General features: G+C 40.9%; 1 long non-coding RNA gene across 1 annotated transcript in view; it reads left to right on the forward strand.

The window, feature by feature from the left end:
• Positions 1-21,993, forward strand: part of LOC128125359 (uncharacterized) — a 40,682-nt gene that overhangs the window by 439 nt on the left and 18,250 nt on the right. The gene's annotated exons all lie outside the window — the stretch shown is intronic.

The following is a 21,993-nucleotide window of genomic DNA, read 5'->3' on the forward strand; positions in this document are numbered from 1 at the left end:
CCATCCTGTAAAGAATCACAGTCATTTCTCCTTGAGGTTGAAAAATGAACGTATGAAAGGGAGGAAGGTGGAGGTAGCAGGGTTGGTCGAAGCCTTATTCAGGAAAGACTTCTCTTAGCAACGCATGGCTATTTTTATACTTGTTTTCTCTTCTCTCCCTTCCCTCCCTCTCTCTCAGACCAGAGAGACAATTAAAGAAGAAAATACCCTCGCAGAGAGTGAGCATTTATAATCAATGATGTGCATTTGTATCTAAATTGTGGCTCTGGCCCTGAGTGGAGACACAAGAATTGGGACTCTCAGAGGAGACTTATGGTCCTAACAGTGCCTTCTTGAAGTGCTGTCCCTCCTAATTTGAACGATCTCTATAGAAATCTGCCCCTTTCCTGTTCATCTCCTTTCATACATAACAATGATTTCCAGTCTCATCTTGAACTGTGCTGGGTTAGACAATTTAGGAAATACTGGATTCATTAACAATCACAAGATAGGGGTAAGTTGTGTTTGTTACTAGAAGATTATAATTGGTACTGGGCTCTTCAGGGGTTAGTGTGAGTATGCGTTTTTACAAGTTTTGAGTTCTTATTGGCACTTCTAATCAATTTATATAAATTATGAGAATTCAAATAAAAGCTCAGACTTTTCACTTAGCAGTATTTTGATTTTATATTTGTACTCCTTATCTCTTATGCTGAAAATCTGTAATTTTTAGTGATATATCTGAATTTGGGGACATATTTATCATAAATACATAATTTTATGATTGTATTTTAGGATATTATTACATTTAGAAACGTTACTTGTTAAACAGTTATGCCATGGCCAACACATCTGGGCATCACAGGGACCTGGAAAGAAGTATAATGGAAGACAGAGACACAAGACTCAAGGTTCACTTTGAGAGTGAACAATTGTTATTTTTCCCATTGCTGTTTATATGTTGTTTAACTAGCACCTGGAGATTGCAAGCAGAGTTTGAGAAACAGTCTCTTTGGCTGTATTACCCGAATTCTTCTTTTACATTTTCCTGCCCTTGGCTTCTTTTGTCCCAGTGAACTTTCCTCTTAGGCTTTATCTTGTGCCTGCATTTTTTCAGTCAGGAGACCACAACTTGGTCAGGGGTTATGCTTGAGAAAGGAATTACAGACTATCTGAACCTAACACAATTATATACAATATATAATAGAAATGTATGTTATATAATTGAAGGTTCTGTATATTAGGAAATTAGGTAAAAAGCATATGATTAGTAGTTTCAGGTGGTCAGTAGAATTATTAATCAACCTACCAGTTTTAGCCTAACGTGTTGATGTTTTGTTTTGTTTTTGAGACAGGATCTCACAGTGTACTCTTGTTGACCTGGAACTCACTATGTAAATAAGGTTTAACTTGAACTCCTAGAAATATGCCTCCCAAGTGCTAGGACCAAAGGCATGTACTACCACACCCAGCTATGTGTTTATGGTTTTTCTGTCCTTAAGAAAAGTCCCACTTCGCTGGGCGGTGGTGGCGCATGCCTTTAATCCCAGCACTGGGGAAGCAGAGCCAGGTGGATCTCTGAGTTCGAGGTCAGCGTGGTCTGCAGAGTGAGATCCAGGACAGGCACCAAAACTACACGGAGAAACCCTGTCTCGAAAAACCAAAAAAAAAAAACCAAAACAAAACAAAGAAAAGTCCCACTTGAGGGCTAGGGATGTAGCTCAGTGGTAGAATGCTTGCCTAGGATGCACAACGCTCTAGTTTCAACCCTCAGTACAAGAAAGAAAAGGGTAAGGTGGAAAAAAAGAATGTTTAACTTAATATGTACAGGCAAAGATTTATTTTTTAATCTTTATTCTTGTGTACGTGTGTATCTATGTGTATGTATATGTTACATGTGTGCAGGTTCCCATAAGAGGGCGTCACATCCCCTGGAGCTACTCACAGGTAGCTGTGAGTGGCTTGATTTGCTGGAAACTGAACTCTGGTCCTCTGTAAGAGCATCACGTGATCTTAACCACTGAGCAATTGCTCCAGCCCCACTATTTATTCTTTCACTTTGCTTACCACATACAGAGCACTCTCACACATTCAACATTGAAAGCACAGCTATCACGGATCATTCTCCAGACAGTGCAGAGTAGTTCCACATGAAGTCGAGTTTCAGGTATGTGATTTGATGTGATGAGAGGATGGAGGAGAACATTGAAGGTGTCGAGAACATAGGGCTTGAGTTTCCCTGGGGTGGATAGTGGGACTTGTAGACAGTAGGATGTGGAAGAGGGCTCCCCTCTTTTTTCCTGTCCCTCCTACCAGAAGAACTCTCTGCACTGTTTTGTCACTGTGATGCAAACCTGGGACTCTCCTCTGGAATGCAGCCTCTTCTAGCTGTTCCATAAAGCAGTTCGGCAAGGAGGGCTCCTCAAATATGAGAGAACTGGCGGGTCTCTCCAAGGATACTAAGGGCTCATGGCTGAACTCAAGCTGGATCTGTTTCTTTTGTTTGTTTTTATGCCAGTTTCTCTCGAAGACAGGTTTCATGTATCCCAGCCTGGCTCAAACTCACTATAGTCAAGGCTGGACTTGAACTCCTGATCCCCCCTACCTCTACATCTACAGCACTGAGATTACATGTGTGCATCACCGTACCCAATTTATTCAGTACTGGTCAAAAAGCAATCTGGCCTACGTGAGATCCTGTAAGTGGGGTGGGGTAGGAAGAGAATATCCTGCTTGTTCCGCTTGAGCTCTCCAGGAGTAACTTGTTTTCTTCTGTGGCACCCCATATCCACAGTGCCTGAGGATATAATTTTCTTTCTTTTTTATTTTATTTTTTTTTAGGTTTATTCCTAGACACTTAATTTCTTTTTAATTTTACTTAACATTTTTTTTCATTTATTTTTACATACCGACTACAGGTTCCCCTCCCTCCTCTCCTCTCATTCCCTCCCCCTACTTCTATCTACCCCCTCCCCATCCACTCCTCCTCCTCATCTCCATTCTGAAAGAGGCAGGCCTCCCTTGGGCTTGAACAAAGCATGGCACATCAAGATGCGGTAGGACCCACTTCATCCCCCTGCATCAAGCCTGAGCAAAGTAATCCAGCATGGGGAACAGGTTCCCAAAAGCTAGCTAAGCCCCAGGGATGGGTCCTGATATTACTGCTCGGAGCCCCACAAACAGACCAAGCTACACAATTGTCACACACATGCAGAGGGCCTTTGCAGGTTGTAGCTGGAGTTTTCCTGCCTGGCCCACAGTCAGTACAAATCTCTCTCACCTGCCAGTCCCACAACCGCTCAGACCCGACCAAGTAAACACAGAGACTTATACTGGTTACAAACTGTATGGCCGTGGCAGGCTTCTTGCTAACTGTCCTTACAGCTTAAATTAATCCATTTCCATTAATCTATACCTTGCCACATGGCTCATGGCTTACCGGCATCTTCATATGCTGTTTCTCATCGTGGCGGCTGGCAGTGTCTCTCTGACTCAGCCTTCCACTTCCCAGCTTTATTCTCCTCCTTGTCCCGCCTACACTTCCTGCCTAGCCAATGGCCAATCAGTGTTTTATTTATTGACTAATCAGCAACACATTTGCCATACAGAACATCCCACAGCAGCAGGTCCCATGCAGGCTCCCTAACTTTTGGTCCAGAGTCCATGAGCTCCCTCAAGTCAACTGTCTCTGTGAGTTTCCCCATCGTGACCTTGACCACCCCCCCACCTCCCACCCCCAGCTCATACAATCCCTCCTCCCTTTCTTCAGCAGGACTCCTGAGGCTCAGCCCAGTGCTTGACTGTGAATCTCTGCATCTCCTTCCATCAGTTACTGGATAAAGGCTCCCTGATGACAATTAGGGTAGTCACCAGTCCAATTACTGTAGATGGCCATTTCAGATAGATACCCTCTCCAGCATTGCTAGGAGTCTTAGCTGGGGTCATCCTTGTGGATTCCTGGGATTTTCCCTGACCCCATTCTCCCTAATCCCCAAATGCCCCCTCCCATCAAGATGTCTCTTTTGTTACTCTCCCCCTCCATTCCACCCCCAACCCGCCTCCTGCACCCAGCCCATCCAACTTGATCCCTCAAATTCCCTTCCCTCCATCCCCACCCTCACCCCCAGTTTACCCAGGAGATCTCTATTTTGCCTTCTTAGTGAAATCCATGCATCTCTCTTTGGGCCCTCTTTGTTGTCTGGCCTCTCTGGGGATGTGAACTGTAGGTTGGTTATCCTGTACTTTCCTCCTAATAGGAGGATGTCATTTTCTACAACTGTCCTCAAAATGCCTCTGCCAGTCCCTGGGACTCAGATTACATACTACTCAACCTTCATCAGAGAAGTTTCTTGCAGTAAGTGGCAATTAACACAGAAACCCATAACTGGACCACATGCTGAGAGTGAGAGACTTTGGAGCACTCAGTTCTAATGGATGTCTTTATCAAACTCCTCCCATCAAGGCTCAGGGATCTATGTGGAAAAGGAACCAGATAAGGCAGAAAGATTGTAAGAGCCACAGGTGGTGGTTAACTCTAAGGAAACAGTGTCTTCCAGACACAACAGGGCTGATGCACATATGAACTCACAGAGACTGTGACAGTATGCACAAGACCTACACAGGTTCAAGCCATGCAAAGGCACAGTACTGAGAAGGGGAAGTGACACAAAGTCCCACCCCCTAGCTAAAGAGCTATTTGCATCTGCTACCTGCTGGGAAGGGGAAAATCAGTTTTCTCTGATGGAGTATTACTGAGTTTATCAACTACACTATACTCCAAGGTAGGACTCATGCCCAGGAGTGGCTGACCAACACAAAGCAGACGTGTTTTTGTGTGCTTTCTAGCTTGGTTTGGCATTTTTTGTCTTACTATTTTTTTTCTGTTCATTTTGATTTTTATTTTTGTTTTATCTTGAGAGGGGAGGTGATGTTATTCATTACCAGAGAACTAAGTCTACCATGTATATTTTCGTATTCATGTAAAATTGAAAATGATTATTAAAAAAAAAAAAACCAGGGAAGAGTGTATGTAGACATATGAGAACCTGGGACTGTTCTCCAGTTACCTAGTTGATCGGCTGAGTGGAATGATGACAGCAGCCTTCATTGTGTCTCAGCAAGTGGCAGGAGATGCAGAAGGAAGTGTTGGTTATGAGGATTTGCTAATGGCTACATGGTGTTAATTCCCTAGACCATAGGCTATTCCTGTGCCATGTGTCCTGTCCTACACAGTTACAGATACTATGTAAGTGTCAGAGGATACTGTGTAATGAGATTTAGGAACAGTAAGTCACTCTGCATTTGAGAGACTTGTGTAGCAATTTGCTCTGAGTTGAAACATTTCCTCGGAGACTCAGGAAGTAAACAAACTTGACAAGGTGTAAGCTGCCTCTCCTCAGGGTTAGAGAAACATCGAACAGCTGCTGGCGGGAGTTGACTCTGACCAGACCAACTCAGGTCAGACATTCTGACCTGTGGAGCTGCGTAGAAGCTGCGCAGAATCTCCAAGATTGCAGCTTTCTTGAGATGACACTGAAAGGAAAAAAATCAGTAGTCATCTTGAGGGACGCTTCCCCTCCCCTCCTCTAAAGGTATTTGCTGACCAGCAGTTTTAGAAGTGACCAGAAGTTGAACTTAAGAGGCTGGGACAATAGATCTATGTATTGTGGACTTGGGGAGTAATGGGCTCAACTGACCTCAGAGGAGAGTAGGACTGAAACAATAAATCTGAATGTATATATCCTGGGTTTAGCAAAAGCAGGACATTGTTAGGCTCAGATCTCGGAGACCCTCAAAAGACCACCACGGAGACCGAATCCCGCATGTAAAAGCAAAGAGCCTTTATTTCAAGCTCCAAGCTTGGTCCCTCTGTCTGTCCTACACAGCAGTGAGAGCAGAGAGCCCTGAACTCAGGTGGGGCAGAGTTTTTATCATAGCAGAGGTTGGGGTGAGGGGACTTCCAGGGTTCAGGACCCTGGTTGGCTGGCAATTGTCTAGGGGTTTCTGTAAAACAAAAAATAGATGTGTGCTAGACTCAAGGACATCTGGCCACCTTATCTAATGGTTGGAATGTTTGAGATGTCAGGTACTTCCTCACCCCTGGGTGGTATCAGCTTAAGGCTTTTCCTGGATCTGGATGTTGCCCTCCAGTAAGCCTGTCACAGAAGCTATGTCTGGGCCTCTAAGCCTGTCATGGCTGCTGTGTGATCAAGCTGTTTGGGGGCCCCTCCACAAACATAGGGAGTAAAAATTTATGTCTCTGTAGATACCCTGAATCCTGTTAGTCATCAGTAGCCTCATGCTTATAGTTCAGCCAGTAACTTCAAAGAACTGCCTCACCCCTAGCCCCCTCATCCAATCCCAAGCTGCATGTAAACCTTTCCTATATAAACCCCTTAAAGCGAATGCTCAGGGTGTTCTCCTCCACCTGCTGTGTCAGATGTTGGAAGCAGACCAAACTTGCTTGTTTTGTTATTAAAAACCTCTGTGTGCTTGCATCGGATATTGGCTCTATGGTGGTCTTGCTTGGGGGTATTGCGACCTGGGCACAACAACACCTATCTTGGTGTGGGAAACTATGTTGGGGAGGAAACTCATACCACTGTGTCATTAGAACCAAAACTTACAATGAACCGCCAAAGGATCTGGGCTCAAAGAGGATGTGTGGAGTCGTGGAGGAAGAGGAGATGGACGTGATCTGAGGGTGAATCAGGATGGCTGCCAGCAGCGCTGAGCAAAGAATACACCTTTTGTACTCTATAGTTGCACAGGAGAAAAGGGACCATGTGAACTGGGGTGTGGGATCAGGAGTAGAGGAATCTAGCATTGACCTTGACAATAGGCACCAGTCATATGTTAATGAAAGGACCACAAGTTCCTCCTGCCAGAGGATAAGAAGACTGACGGCTTTAGCAAGCAGGAACTTTCTTTAAACCCCCAGGAAATGGAGACCCTTATCTAAATGCCTGTCCTTGGGGAAAGGACTTCTGGAGACCAGACACTGTACTACAGTTTCTTAGTCTTACTATTTGGGCCTGTTCCCTCATAATGCTCCCAAAAGGGAAGGTCCTGATGTTTTACTCTTTTCCCATTATACCGTACCATTATGATTTCCCTATATTTATTAACTGAACTCTTGCCCTTAATGGCTTCAGCCTCTTAATCTGAATTATAGGCATTTCATCCTTGGTATCAGGTGTGTCTAGTAAATCTCTAACTTACCTGTTCTTGGTGAAATAGGAGGGCAAAATGGGATTACTAGTTCCATGGTGTTGAGGATTTTTTTTTCTAAATTATTTTGTTTAGAGAGGCTACCATTGTACACATTTTTATCCTTTAACAAAGCGCACACAAAATTTCCCAAAGGAAAAGGCATTAATATTAAGAATCATTAAAAATGAAATTAAAAAGGTGCTGGAGAAGTGTGGCCTGCAATGTTGAAATGCTGGAACTTTGTCAAGCAGCAATTTGCATGGAAGGCCTTGGCGGGTTGGTCCAAGGTGCCCTGATGAATGAAGGAGACAGGCCATGCAGACTCATCGGTGGTCGGGCGGCATAGCACAGTGGAAAGTTACACCCCAGGCACGGCCTCAACAAGGAAGTTTATTTTGAGGGAAGGGGAGAGGGAGTGGAGGGAAGGAGAAAGAAGAGAGATAGAGGAGGAGTTTTCTTTTTAAAGGGGACTTTATGTCAGGACGCAGGACGGGTCCCCAAGGGGTGGGCCAGAATGCCAACAGCAATGGTCTCTGTGTGGTCCACGCAATAAATCAGCAAAAACTAATGCACAGTTAATAAAAAGTAGCAAAATCTGACTTTGCAAAACCCATCAGAGTCTATTTTATCACCAAACCCACAAAACTACCTCTGGAGAAAAGCAGTTATGCATAAGAACAGGTCACCCCCACCCCAGCCCCAAGCCATGGAGCATATCAAAAATCCAGAGAGCCAGAAGAAGAATGGGATAACAGTGAGACGTGGATCCACAGGACCTGGGAATAAGATAATGTTGATGTGGCTGACACATGACAGGTGACAAGTATATGCAAACCCATGGGTGCCGGCTTCAGAACACATGGGAATATACACACAGGTCTCTGAAAGTAAAATAAAGCACATCCCACTGTGGACAAATGAATGGACTGCTGAGGTACATTTGCAAGCCACAAAATAGTATTTAAAAGAAAATAAGTTCCATTTTATTGCAGGGAAAAGCGTTTTAAAAGACAAAAATTAATATTAATTTTAAAGTGGATGACAGTGCAAATGACACTGGATTAGGATTAAGACAACTTTCTGACTCGATTCAAGAAATGTTGCGACCCTCCAGTTCCATCTCTGCACACATACACTCCCAACAGAATACTACCAAATACTACTGTGGCATGAGTAGCCCTGCTAAGGCTAGGACTGAGCTGGAAACCACTCACCTAAGCATCTGAGGGTGGAAAGACTAAATTAATTACCATTGTATGTACACAGCTTCTTTCTGATCACCAGTGCTCTGCCATGGCACAGGGGTAGTGACAGCAGGGGAACAGAAGAATCTGTGTAGGTGGCAGTATTCTGATTTTTGACATACAATTTGCATGCAAAAGTGTGTCCAGTTCATAAAATTTCTGCAAGCAATTCACTCATGACTTTGGCACACGTAGGCATACACACACACACACACACACACACTAAAAAGTAAGTTGCAGAATATAACTAAATTCTGAGATCCTTAGGTTGCCTGTATAAAGGACAGGGCCGTTCCATAACTTTATACACGATTAAGTTTGGAAGACAGTTTCTAAGTTGCAACCAATGCACTTCTAAACACACAGTGTGTGGAGAATATGTATGAACCAGGATGGTTTAAATAAATCAAAATAGAAAACAAATAGGTACCAGAAAAACTACAGAGTAGGATAGTAAATACAACTCTGTTCAATCATTAACATTTTAAAATATCCATTTATTTTTACTTCGTGCACATGAGTGTTTTGCCTGCAAGTGTATCTGTGCACTGTTTGTGTGTATGGTGTCTAAGGAGGACAGAAAAAGGTTGCCAGGTCACCTGTAACAAGAGTTACAGACAGTTGTGAGCTGCCATGTGGGTGCTAAGAACTGAACCTGGATCTTCTGGAAGAGCAGCCGGTATTCTTAACCCCTGAGCCATCTTCAGCCTCATAATCATTACAAATTTAAAGAGTCAAATAGTGCTTTATTGTATTCATTTGGATTTTTCAATAGATGTAGCTAAAATATAAATCACAACTAGATTAATAAAAATAATTCCACATTTTTAATAAGCTTAATGAAAAGAACAAAATAATGCCAGGCAAAGCATCAATGTAAGTAGAACTTTAAAAAAAATTAAATATTTTGAAACAATTTCCCAGAATTACTGATTGATAGCAATCATGATCACAGGGACATTACTGGAGATATGTTCACCATAATCCAGCTGGGATTATAAAGAAGAGACACATAAGCTTGAACAATATAGCAGAGTGTGTCAAAGCAGACAAATGTGCCAGCCAGGAGAAGGATCATTTTCATAGCTCTGGATTCAGGGGAGAATCTGGAGGATACCTTGGTCTTGCATATATTCGTCTGCTCTGTTTTGTCTCTATGGTAAGTAAACCATGTAGCCACTGAGCCACAGCATGATTCCCACACAGGTAGCATCTGGCAATAACAGCAACATTGTATGTGGTATGCCCATAGTTTTGTCATGATGAACACCAGAGCAGTCTCCAAAATCTTTGATATTTGTGATGCTTTCTTGCTCAGTTTCCCAGAAACATACATAGAGAAAATTACACTACATAGCATTTGTAGAATCCAGCAGAAAGAGAGAGATGCCCATGTAGCTAGAGTTTTTCTGCCTGGCCCACAGTCAGGGCAAATCTCTCTCACCCGCCAGTCCCAAGCCGTTCAAACCCGATCAAGTAAACACAGAGACTTATATTGGTTACAAACTGTATGGCCATGGCAGGCTTCTTGCTAACTGTTCTTACAGCTTAAATCAATCCATTTCTATTAATCTATACCTTGCCACGTGGCTTGTGGCTTACCGGTACTTTACATCTTCCTTATCCTGATGGCGGCTGGCAGTGTCTCCCCCCGCAGCTTCCTGTTCTCTCAGTTTTCCTCTGTTAGTCCCGCCTATACTTCCTGCCTGGCCACTGCCAATCAGTGATTTATTCATTGACCAATCAGCAACACATTTGACATACAGACCATCCCACAGCATGCCCAAGTCTCTGGGAGTGATCACTTTAAGCTGTGTCCACCTGAATCTCTGGGGCTGATGTCGATGGCCTGGCAGACAATCAACGGACAGGTGCTACTACTGATGGACACCTCTCTCCACAATGTGAAAATATAAAGGGAATCTGTATACAAAATCCCTGATGACAAGTTGCCATCCAAGTAATGCCACTGTATGAGTGATTCCTTTAGAAATAAATGATGGTGGAGATACTGTACAGCCAGATCTGTATTCTTCAACTTGTACCCAGTGGAACATGGGAAGAAGTAATTAATGATGGAGGAGTGAGGTGGTATTGTGTTCCCTGAAATATTGTGCACCCTAATAAACTTATCTGGGGTCAGAGACAGAACAGCCACAGTATTAAACATAGAGGATAGGCAGTGGTAGCACACGCCTTTAATCCTAGCACTCCAGAGGCAGAAATCCATGTGTTCAAGGATACAGCCAAGCATGGTGACTCACGCCTTTAATCCCAGAAACCAAGCCTTTAATCCCAGATAGTGGTGGTAGAAAGCAGAAAGATATATAAGGCGTGAGGACCAGAAACTAGAAGCATTTGGCTGGTTAAGCTTTCAGGCTTCTAGCAGCAGTTTAGCTGCGATTCATTCTGGATGAGGATTCAGAGGCTTCCAGTCTGAGGAAACAAGACCAGCTGAGGAACTGGCAAGGTGAGGTAGCTGTGGCTTGTTCTGTCTCTCTGATCTTCCAGCATTCACCCCAATAACTGGCCTCAGGTTTGATTTTATTAATAAGAACTTTTGAGACTCCTGCTACAGAGGAGACAGAGGTTCTCCATGATTCTGAATGCAGATTGTGGTAACAAGACCACTCCTACTGCCACGGTCCCAGTGGCCATCCTGCCAGGTCTCAGTTACCGATATCTGTATCTATTAGTGCTTTACTTAACCAAAATTTTGGCTTAAATAAAGCACAATTTTTGAAAGAAATCAAAGTGAAGGGCACATATGAAAACAAAAATTGGGAGGATTTTATATTAAAACATGTTATTGGATTTGAAGTGTGTGTGTGTGATTGGCAGGCAAATTGTGACACAATCTTGTGTAACCCAGCTGGACTTGAACTCACTATGTAGCCAAGGATGGTCTGGAATTCTTGAGCCCTTCTGCCTCAGCTTTCCATATGCTGTGACCATTCAGCTCAGAATTATATACATATTGTTTGTTTTTGGTTTTTTAAAGATTTATTTATTTATTATGTATGCAGTGTTCTGCCTGCATGTGTTCCTGCACTCCACAAGAGGGCACCAGGTCTTACTATAGATGGTTGTAAACCACCATGTGGGTGCTGGGAATTGAACTCTGGTCCTCTGGAAGAGCAGCCAGTGCTCTTAACCACTGAGCCATCTCTCCAGGCCTTGTTTGTTTTTTGAGACAGGGTTTCTCTGTGTAGTTTTGATGCCTGTCCTGGATCTCACTCTGTAGACCAGGTTGGCCTCAAACTCATAGAGATCCACCTGGCTCTGCCTCCTGAGTGCTGGGATTAAAGGCATGTGCCACCACCGCCCGGCTCAGATTTATATTTTAAAGCAGGAAAATATCAGCAGATGCCCTGAGCCTGACAGCTAACCCTTGAACCACATAGTTATTCTGTATTCTGTCCTTGCTGACTGTTTTCTGGATGCTGAGAGGGACCAATCTCTCCAAAATCAATGATGAAACAGTGACTCCACTATATATGTGATCCACTAAAGTTAGAAGACACAAAAGACTGCACAGAGGCGCACAAATTCTGCACAGGACTAGGGGCTGTCTGTAGAGCCTTTCTTCCCTTATGCCAAGCATGGAAGTACTTTAGACTTCCTTCTGCAGCCCTCACCATTACAACTGTAATCTGTGTAGGTACACCAAATAGGAGATAAATTAGACAGAAAGTGCCACTGTCATTGCAGACCCTGCCTTTTAAATCAGGGGTCAGTGTGGGGTGTAGAAACCTACCTCTGTTTCTCAGGTCACCCCTGCAGCAGTCCCTTCTATGGTGATATTTTATTTGTATTAAAATGTTATTTGTATGTTAATAAATAAAGTTGCCCGGGGGTCAGAGCTATTAGCAAGCCATAGGAAAGCAGGGCAGTGGTAGCGTACGCTTGTAATTCCAGCACTTAGTAGGCAGAGCTGGGTAAGTCTCTGTGTGTTCAGGGATACAGCCATTATTGGATACACATGCCTTTAATCTTAATACCAATCATGGAAAACCTGGAGGCCTATACAGACAGGCTGTGAGGAGGCGGTCATGTGGTTGGGTTTACAACCAATGAGAAGGCAGGACAGGAACTCTATATAAAGACTTTAACAGAGGGGTAGCTCTGGTTCGGAGAGGTAGGACCACTGCAGGAGGAAGGGTAAGGTTTTGGCTCTTGGCTCTGACCTCTTGGCTTTCTTCTTTGCATTGGTTCTGTGTTTATTGTTTGATGGGAAGGTTGGATACATCTACATTTGGCGCCCAACGTGACAAGAATTCATTAAAAACCGATTGGCTTGGCTTGGCGGCAGGTCCGGTTTCCAGCCTGGGCGGCCCGGCTGCCTAGCTTGGGCCCAGGCCTGACTGACCCGCAGCTGGAACTGCTACAAACAACTCAGACCTGCCCCGCTGAACAGGGCCCCTGCCTGTAAAGCCAAGGCTTGACTCGGCTCAAGCGGCTACACTTTCTCTTTTTCTCTCTCTCTCTCTCTCTCTCTCTCTCTCTCTCTCTCTCTCTCTCTCGCTGGATTCACACCTCGAACACCAGGTGGCTGTGAAATTCCCTGGGATTCTACTGTTCTACCCAGACTTGGTAAGTCAATTAACATATCTATTTAAAAGAGAATTTTTTTCTACATTAAAAAAAAAAAAAAATGGGCTTTATGTGTACATTGGAAGAAAATTGGGCTTTGTTTGAAATTTTAGGCACTCTGACAATGGAACAACTATATGAAAAGATTAATATTGATCGAATTATTCAGTTTATTACTTTTCTTATCCTCATTTTACTATTTAAAAAGATCGTCAACTTAAGTGCCAGGATAACAGTCTTAGAAAAACTTGTTAAACCGGTAAAAATGAATTATAGAGAAATTCAAATTCAGACAGAAGAAATAAATAGTGAAGTTGTTTCAAAATTGGATCGTAAGGTTACAGAAAGAAAGCCAGTTTTCACACAATCACCCTTAATTTATCCAGTAGCCGTACAGCAGCTACCTGATGAAGAGAATGAACAAAATACTTGGGTTCCAGTTGAAATGTTAGACTTACGAAGATTTAAGGAGGCAATAGCATCTTATGGCATGCACTCCCCATATGTAAAGCAAATGTTAAACACCTGGTCAACTTGTAATAGGATTATACCAAAGGACTGGCGGGAATTGGCACAGGCTGTTCTTGAACCCGGACAAAATCTCCAGTGGAAAATGTGGTTCAGTAATGAGGCTAAAAATATAGAAAGACAATGGAGGGATAGCGGAATACAAGTCTGCCAGGATCAGCTTATTGGCGAAGGCCAATATGCTTCAGTACAAACACAATGTTCATATGATGTCCAAACCCTACTTCTATGTAAAACGGCAGCTTTGAATGCATGGGACAGAGTTGAAGAACCAGGAAAAAATACTGAGTCATTTACAAAGGTTATACAGGGCCCCAAAGAATCTTTCACAGACTTCTTACAAAGATTGACTTCAGCAGTACAAAAAATGGTCCCGAATTCACAGGCTAGTCAGATAATAATTGAATCTTTAGCCTTTGAGAATGCAAATGCAGCGTGCAAAAGAATAATTAGGCCGTTAAAGGCAAGATCTGCACCTTTGGAAGATTGGATTAGAGATACAGTTAATGTAGAGGCTTATGACCATGATGATATGTGGGTAGGAAAAGCAATTTCAAAAGGTTTGAGCAATGTTAGATGTTTTGGATGTGGAAAGCAAGGACATTTGAAAAGGGATTGTAAACAGGTCATTCCTAGAAATAATGTTTATTCAAGGAACACTGGCAACAGAATGCCCCTTCCTTCTGGAGTATGTAGAAGGTGTGGTAAGGGAAAACACTGGACCAACGAATGTAGATCAACAAGGGACAGACAGGGTAACCCTCTGCCTCGAGCTTCGGGAAACTCCCAGAGGGGCCTCAGGCAGGCCCCCACAGTAAATCCAGTTCAAACCTTTCCTGCAGTTGTAGAGGAAACCCCTACTCAAAGCAACTAAATAACCAAATGTCTATTGGAATAAATCATGTTAGTCGAGATGATGAAACAGAGAAAATAGGAAATACAGGAAAAAACATAAAGAAAATTTTTTGGCAAACTTCTATTAATGAACAAAGACCAAAACTAACAATAAAAATAAATGGTGTTTTGTTGTCTGGTCTGGTAGACACAGGTGCTGACATTACCATAATTGCACCAGAATTTTGGCATCCAACTTGGCCTCTTCAGGAGGTAAACATTCAACTCTTAGGAATTGGGACATTATCTAGAGTGAAACAAAGTGTAAGATGGCTTGAATGTATAGGTCCAGAAGGACAGAAAGGAAAATTAAAACCATATATGGCTAACATAGCTATGAACCTGTGGGGTCGAGACTTGTTACAACAGTGGAATACTCAGATTAATATCCCTCCAATCTCAGAAACAAATCATAAATTAGTACATGTTTCTGAGAGAAATATTAAAAGATATTATTCTAATGAGTGCTCACCAGCCATCCATGTCATACAAGAACAGGGCACAACAACTGATAATCTTCCAAAAACATTAACAGCTCTACCTTTAAAATGGTCAACAGACAAGCCTGTATGGGTTCAGCAATGGCCTTTAACAACAGAGAAACTCCAGGCTTTAGAAGAGCTGGTGGAAGAACAGTTAAATGCTCATCATATTGAAGAATCAACCAGCCCTTGGAATTCTCCTGTATTTGTTATAAAAAAAAAATCTGGTAAATGGAGAATGGTAACAGACCTTAGAGCAATTAACAAAGTAATTCAGCCAATGGGCTCTTTACAATCTGGAATTCCTTTACCTACTCTGTTACCAAAAGGCTGGCCTCTCATAGTTATTGATTTAAAAGACTGTTTCTTTTCAATACCCTTACAAGAAAAAGACAGAGAAAGATTTGCTTTCACAGTGCCTACTTATAATAATTCTCAACCGGTTAAAAGATTTCAATGGAGGGTTCTCCCACAGGGAATGTTGAATAGCCCAACTTTGTGCCAATATTTTGTAAAACAGCCATTAGAAGTGGTACGTAAAAAATTTCCTAAATCTATAATTTATCATTATATGGATGACATTTTATTAGCTGATTCAAATGCAGATACTTTAGAAAGAATGTTTGAAAAAGTAAAGAAAATTTTGCCTTGCTGGGGATTACAAATTGCTTTAGAAAAGGTACAAAGAGGAGATTCTATTAATTATTTAGGATATAAAATAGAACTTCAAAAAATTAGACCTCAAAAAGTGCAAATTAGGAGAGATCGACTACAGACTCTTAATGACTTTCAAAGATTATTTGGAGACATTTCTCATCTAAGAACTATTGTTGGGGTAAAAAATGATGAACTGCATAATTTGTTTAAAACCTTAGAAGGTGACAAGGACTTAAATAGTCCAAGAGAATTATCACCTGAAGCTGAGAAAGAATTGGCCTTGGTAGAAAAGAAAGTACATGAAGGGCACGTAGATCGTATTGATCCAAAGCTGGATTGCATTTTGGTTATTTTACCTTCTAGGCATTCCCCAACAGGAATATTAATGCAAAGGGAAGATATTATATTGGAATGGATATTTTTACCAAATAAACCAAATAAAAAATTAAAAACTTATGTGGAAAAAATCTCTGACTTGATTTGGAAAGGAAAATTGAGACTTCGTCAATTAGCAGGAATAGACCCAGCAGAAATTGTCGTACCTTTAACTAAGGAGGACATTGAAAAATTATGGATAGAAAATGAAGCTTGGCAAAAAGCTTGTAGTAATTTTTTGGGAGAAATTAACAGCAAATATCCCAAAAGCAATAGAATTGATCTTATAAAGAGAGCTGATTGGATCTTACCTCAAATTGTGAGGAAAAAACCCATATCTGGAGTTCGTACATTTTATACAGATGCCAACAAACAAGGAAAGGCAGGTTACAAATCAGAAAATTTAAGTAAAGTGGTTCAAAGTCCTTATAATTCAGTTCAAAAATCAGAATTGTATGCTATTCTGTTGGTATTAATGGATTTTTCAGAACCTCTCAATATAGTAACTGACTCTCAGTATGCTGAAAGAGTAGTATTACATATTGAGACTGCAGAATTTATCCACGATGCTTCAGAATTAACTTCATTATTTATTCAATTACAAGATACAATCAGAAAACGGAGTCATCCTTTATATATAACTCACATCCGATCCCATACTGGTCTGCCAGGCCCTCTAGCACAAGGCAATGATGAGATTGATAAATTATTGATAGGAAATGTGCTGGAGGCCTCAGAATTTCATAAAAAACATCATGTAAATAGTAAAGGTTTAAAAAAGGATTTTTCCATAACCTGGCAACAAGCCAAAGAAATAGTAAAGAAATGTCCTACTTGTTCCTTCTACAATCAAACACCATTACCAGCAGGATGTAACCCAAAGGGTACTCAGAGGAATGAAATCTGGCAGATGGACGTGTTTCACTTTGCAGAATTTGGAAAACTGAAATATGTACACCACACTATCGATACTTATTCAGGATTTCAATGGGCAACTGCTTTGAGTTCTGAAAAAGCTGATTCTGTAATCACTCATTTGCTAGAAGTTATGGCCATTATGGGTATACCTGCACAAATCAAAACTGATAATGCTCCATCATATGTCTCTGTTAAAATGAAACAGTTTTTTGCTTATTATAATATAAACCATGTTACAGGTATACCACATAATCCTACAGGTCAAGCAGTTATAGAAAGATCAAACAGAACTCTAAAGGATATGCTAAATAAACAAAAAGGACTAACAAAAACCCCCAGAAATAGACTACATAATGCTCTATTAACTTTGAATTTTCTCAATGCCAATGAGAAAGGAACAACAGCTGCAGAGAGACATTGGATAATAGAAAAAACTACAGAATTAAATCAACCTATATACTTTAAGGATGTGCTGACCTCAGAATGGAAACCAGGGTATGTGTTACATTGGGGACGAGGTTTTGCTTTTATTTCTACAGGAGAAGATAAGCTGTGGGTACCATCAAAATTGATAAAGGTTCGATTTGAACAAGAGAGACCTCTTAATTAGAGGAGGTGATAGTTCATCAACTATCGTAAACATCCAATTTAAACTAACTTACACCAGTAACACATGCCTTTTCATTTAATCAGATAACTTGTCAAAAAGGAACATCCCCAAAAAACCTTGGGGAAAGGTTTTTGTTTTTGTCTTTTAGGAGAATGAAGGTTAACGAATTTGAAGAACACTGGACAAATGAGACAACTGAAGAAAAGGAACAAATCATCTATCCTAAGAAACAGAGTGAAATGGCGTATGGGTATGTTATCTAAAAAAATTTTATGTCTTCCTAAATGTTTGTTTCTGCTTTTCTTTAAAGATTTAACACTATTTAACTTCTAATAGTCCCAGTTCAATTAAAATTTAAAGCTGACTTTGGAGTTGGAGAATGGCTCTCTCCTTCTTTAAACTCAAGCATGTTGTTAAAAGGAAAATGCAAACTCCCTGTATCATGCCAGAGGAAAAGAGCCATCTTCTGCTATGGGACAGGAGAAAAGCCAAATTAATTAAGGGACTATTCTATTACGAATCTCAACTCTTTGATTCTATTCTGATTCTTTAAACTTTTCTTAAAGTATGAATTTTATATCAAAATTTACAAGATCAATATATATAGATATATATACATTTTAAACTTTGTTAAGATATAAATGGTCATATAGAGTACTAACTAATTCTAAAAAGTCGCATATATAGTCTTTGTGTTCGAGTCTCTTATCAGTTTTTTGCAGGAAATCACGGTTAGGCCTAACATCAACTGAAGTCTCCAGGAAGAAGATGGGGCCCCACAACAACAACAATTCCACGTGGACAATAATAACATCACTAAGCTGACAAACATCATCTACAGATCAGCTTTGAACTACAAAGTGCTCAGAGCAATTTTGAGAAGAGCTAGCTGAGATGATCCAGTCTCAAAGACTACTTGAATAAGGATTTGAGATAAACCCTGAATTTTGGCATTATACACAGACTGGATAACGAAGGATATAGTTACCTTTCCTAGAATTTGACAATTAACCTAAAATTTTTCTTTCAGGATAAAGATACCTTCGCCCATACCCAGCAGGAAGCAATTTCAAGAATACGACGCCCACATTCCCAAAGAGGTGGTGTGGGGCGGTTGGTTTTTTTGGTCTTTTAATGGGTTTTGGGTCTGGGATAATTTTCATTGATTAGGGGGGTTGGTTACAAGTTGTTGTCAAGGGTTAGGAAAAAGGCTAAGCAAAGGAGATTAGATTTAAGGTTCTTATTAAAAAAAAAAAGAAAGAAAGAAAAGAAAAATGTAAATACTTTACATTGGATTGGATTGTTTTATATTGTATACAAATTATATATATTGAAATTGATATTGTTAGAAAATGTTATATATATTTTTCTAATTGTACCGTTCATCTAACAATGTAATGCAATTTTCTGATCCTTGAATGTTATTACCAACTATTAGGATATAAAGAAATGAAAGTTAGTAGTTAGATATTATAATAGAACTTGTAGTTATATTAGGTATGTTTTCAAGATTGAGTAGATATATTTTAGATAGACAGGTTATCTTCAAACCCTTCAGAGATCTACAGAATATGGCATTTAAAATGTTTTAATAACTTAGAAAATTTTTCTTTTTTGTTATGACTATGAGACATGTCGGCTCCTGGCAGTACCAATCTACTTCAGAGAAAATATGGGCATTGGCCGGGCGGTGGTGGCGCACGCCTTTAATCCCAGCACTCGGGAGGCAGAGCCAGGCGGATCTCTGTGAGTTCGAGGCCAGCCTGGACTACCAAGTGAGTTCCAGGAAAGGCGCAAAGCTACACAGAGAAACCCTGTCTCGAAAAACCAAAAAAAAAAAAAAAAAAAAGAAAATATGGGCATTGAAGAAACTGCATATGGAGTTAACTTTCATTGTGGCAAAAGTTAGCCACTGGACAACAAAGTATCCTCGAATCAACAGGACAAAATGGACAAACAGGACATAAAACAAAGGATTACTGATTCTTGCCAAAACAAGTGTGGTTATGGCTTTATCAAAAGGCATCTTCAGAGGCCAGGACAATATGGCACCATCCCTGAAGTGGCCTTCGCAATTCGAAAAAGGTACAGTGCCCTTTTCTTCGAAGGCAGCTGAACAGGCAGTGGGCCGATGGCCTCTGATGTGCAATGGAACAGCAGCTGAAACAGTTATTCTTGAAGAGTAACTAAGCTCACGCCTCTCAATAGTAGACTGGCATTTGATGGAGGGATATGGAGAAGAATGGGATGCTGAGATGAAGCCATATATACACAGCCAGGAAGAATGGACAGCTGAGTTGGAAAACCATCATCAATTTCCAGAATTTGAAATCCTGAATCATGACATGACACTGGTGGAATTCAGGTGTTTCTGGTACATGGACTACTCTCACTCAATGTGAGGTTGAACTGTTGACCTTGTGTACATCCTGCTTCACAAATGAGTCTGTCGGATATGCTGGGCCTATAGGCTGAAGATGATGCCCCAGCACTTTGGAGAAACCTCAGGTGACTGTCCAGACAGCTGTCTGTTTCTGTCAACTCACAAATTTTTTGGAGGTTGCTTATGTGCACTTCCTGTTTTTATTTTTGTTAGCTAATATTATTTCCTTCTTGGGTCTCTGAGGGAGTTGAAGATTAGTTAGTTATAGTTGAAGGTTAGTTAGTTATAGTTGAAGATTAATTAGGATACATTTTGGACTTACAAAAATAGGATAGATAATGAAATTATTTTCTCTGAATTTGTCAAATACAAATGGACTAGACATTGTTTAGGTATTTATTACTTGTATATATTGTATATAGTTATTGTCCTTTTGTATATAGTTTTTCTTATATTAGTTATAAGCTTTTTCTTTTTTTTCCTTTTTATTAAAATAGAAAAGGGGAAATATGGTGATATTTTATTTGTATTAAAATGTTGTTTGTATGTTAATAAATAAAGTTGCCCGGGGGTCAGAGCTATTAGCAAGCCATAGGAAAGCAGGGCAGTGGTAGCGTACGCTTGTAATTCCAGCACTTAGTAGGCAGAGCTGGGTAAGTCTCTGTGTGTTCAGGGATACAGCCAGTATTGGATACACATGCCTTTAATCTTAATACCAATCATGGAAAACCTGGAGGCCTATACAGACAGGCTGTGAGGAGGCGGTCATGTGGTTGGGTTTACAACCAATGAGAAGGCAGGACAGGAACTCTATATAAAGACTTTAACAGAGGGGTAGCTCTGGTTCGGAGAGGTAGGACCACTGCAGGAGGAAGGGTAAGGTTTTGGCTCTTGGCTCTGACCTCTTGGCTTTCTTCTTTGCATTGGTTCTGTGTTTATTGTTTGATGGGAAGGTTGGATACATCTACACCCTTCTGTTGCTTGTGTAGCTGGAGCCCTGAAACAAGTTTAAATCCAGAAAACACACACACACACACACACACACACACACACACACACACTTTTCAGCATGAGCAATTATCCAAACCTATGATGGACTCTGATGACACCAACTGATTTCAGCCCATTTCCTTCATGGTGGGTTCAGAGTGAATGTCAGGACCATGACAGCATTCTGTGTGTTGGAGGGCTTAACTGGACTCTGAGATATGGGTATATGATTCTGTAACCACCCTCCCATAAGAAATGCACTTGCCATTTGATCTGTAGCAGCAGAGAGTGACAAATGAGACAGCTAGAGATGCTCCTGTAAATTTCATGATTTCTCTATATGGCTGAACGGTATTACACAGTATCTCACTTTTATTATCCATTCATCAGCGGAGGGAAATTTAGGCTTCTAAAGTGTTCAAAGTACTCATTGCCTGATTAAACACCATTGGGAGACTTGACAATTTACAATCTGTGTCTATTTCACCTGGAACTCTTTACACTACACCATAGAATTTATCCCTTGTTTTGAAAGATCCTTTATACACTTTCTCCTTTGAGTGTGTGTGTGTGTGTGTGTGTGTGTGTGTGTGTGTGTGCAATATTGTCTTTGTGCTGTGCTTCCCTGCCTTGACAACCTACATAGATATAGTACTCACCTTTGTTACTTCCTTTCCCATTTGATCTTTTTTTAATGTTGAATGTGGAACTTCACCCCTTGGTCACATGTCATTCTATCATCTATCATTCTCCTCCCCCCCCCCCTTTTTTCTTTCAAGCTCTTTAATTCTCCAAAGTTCTCACACACTATATCACACCCCACTTTCCCCCATCACTGAGATGGGGAGATATCAATATCCCACTCTCTCTAATATACAGGTCATCCAGACGAAAACAAAACAGAGAAATTCTGGAACTAAACTGATGTTATAAACCAAGGGACCTAATACGTATTTACAGAATATTTCATCCAAACAAAAAGAGAATATAGATTCTTATGAGCACCTCATGGAACTTTTCCCAAAATTTGCCACTTAAACAGATACAAAACAAGTCTCAACAGACATCTACTGAAGTATGAGTAAAAGGGAAAACATGATGCAATCTACACTAGACATGACTGTGCTC

Source organism: Peromyscus californicus, unplaced genomic scaffold (assembly GCF_007827085.1).
Source record: "Peromyscus californicus insignis strain IS unplaced genomic scaffold, ASM782708v3 Scaffold_4__1_contigs__length_199733344, whole genome shotgun sequence".
In the NCBI taxonomy this organism is placed as follows: domain Eukaryota; kingdom Metazoa; phylum Chordata; class Mammalia; order Rodentia; family Cricetidae; genus Peromyscus; species Peromyscus californicus.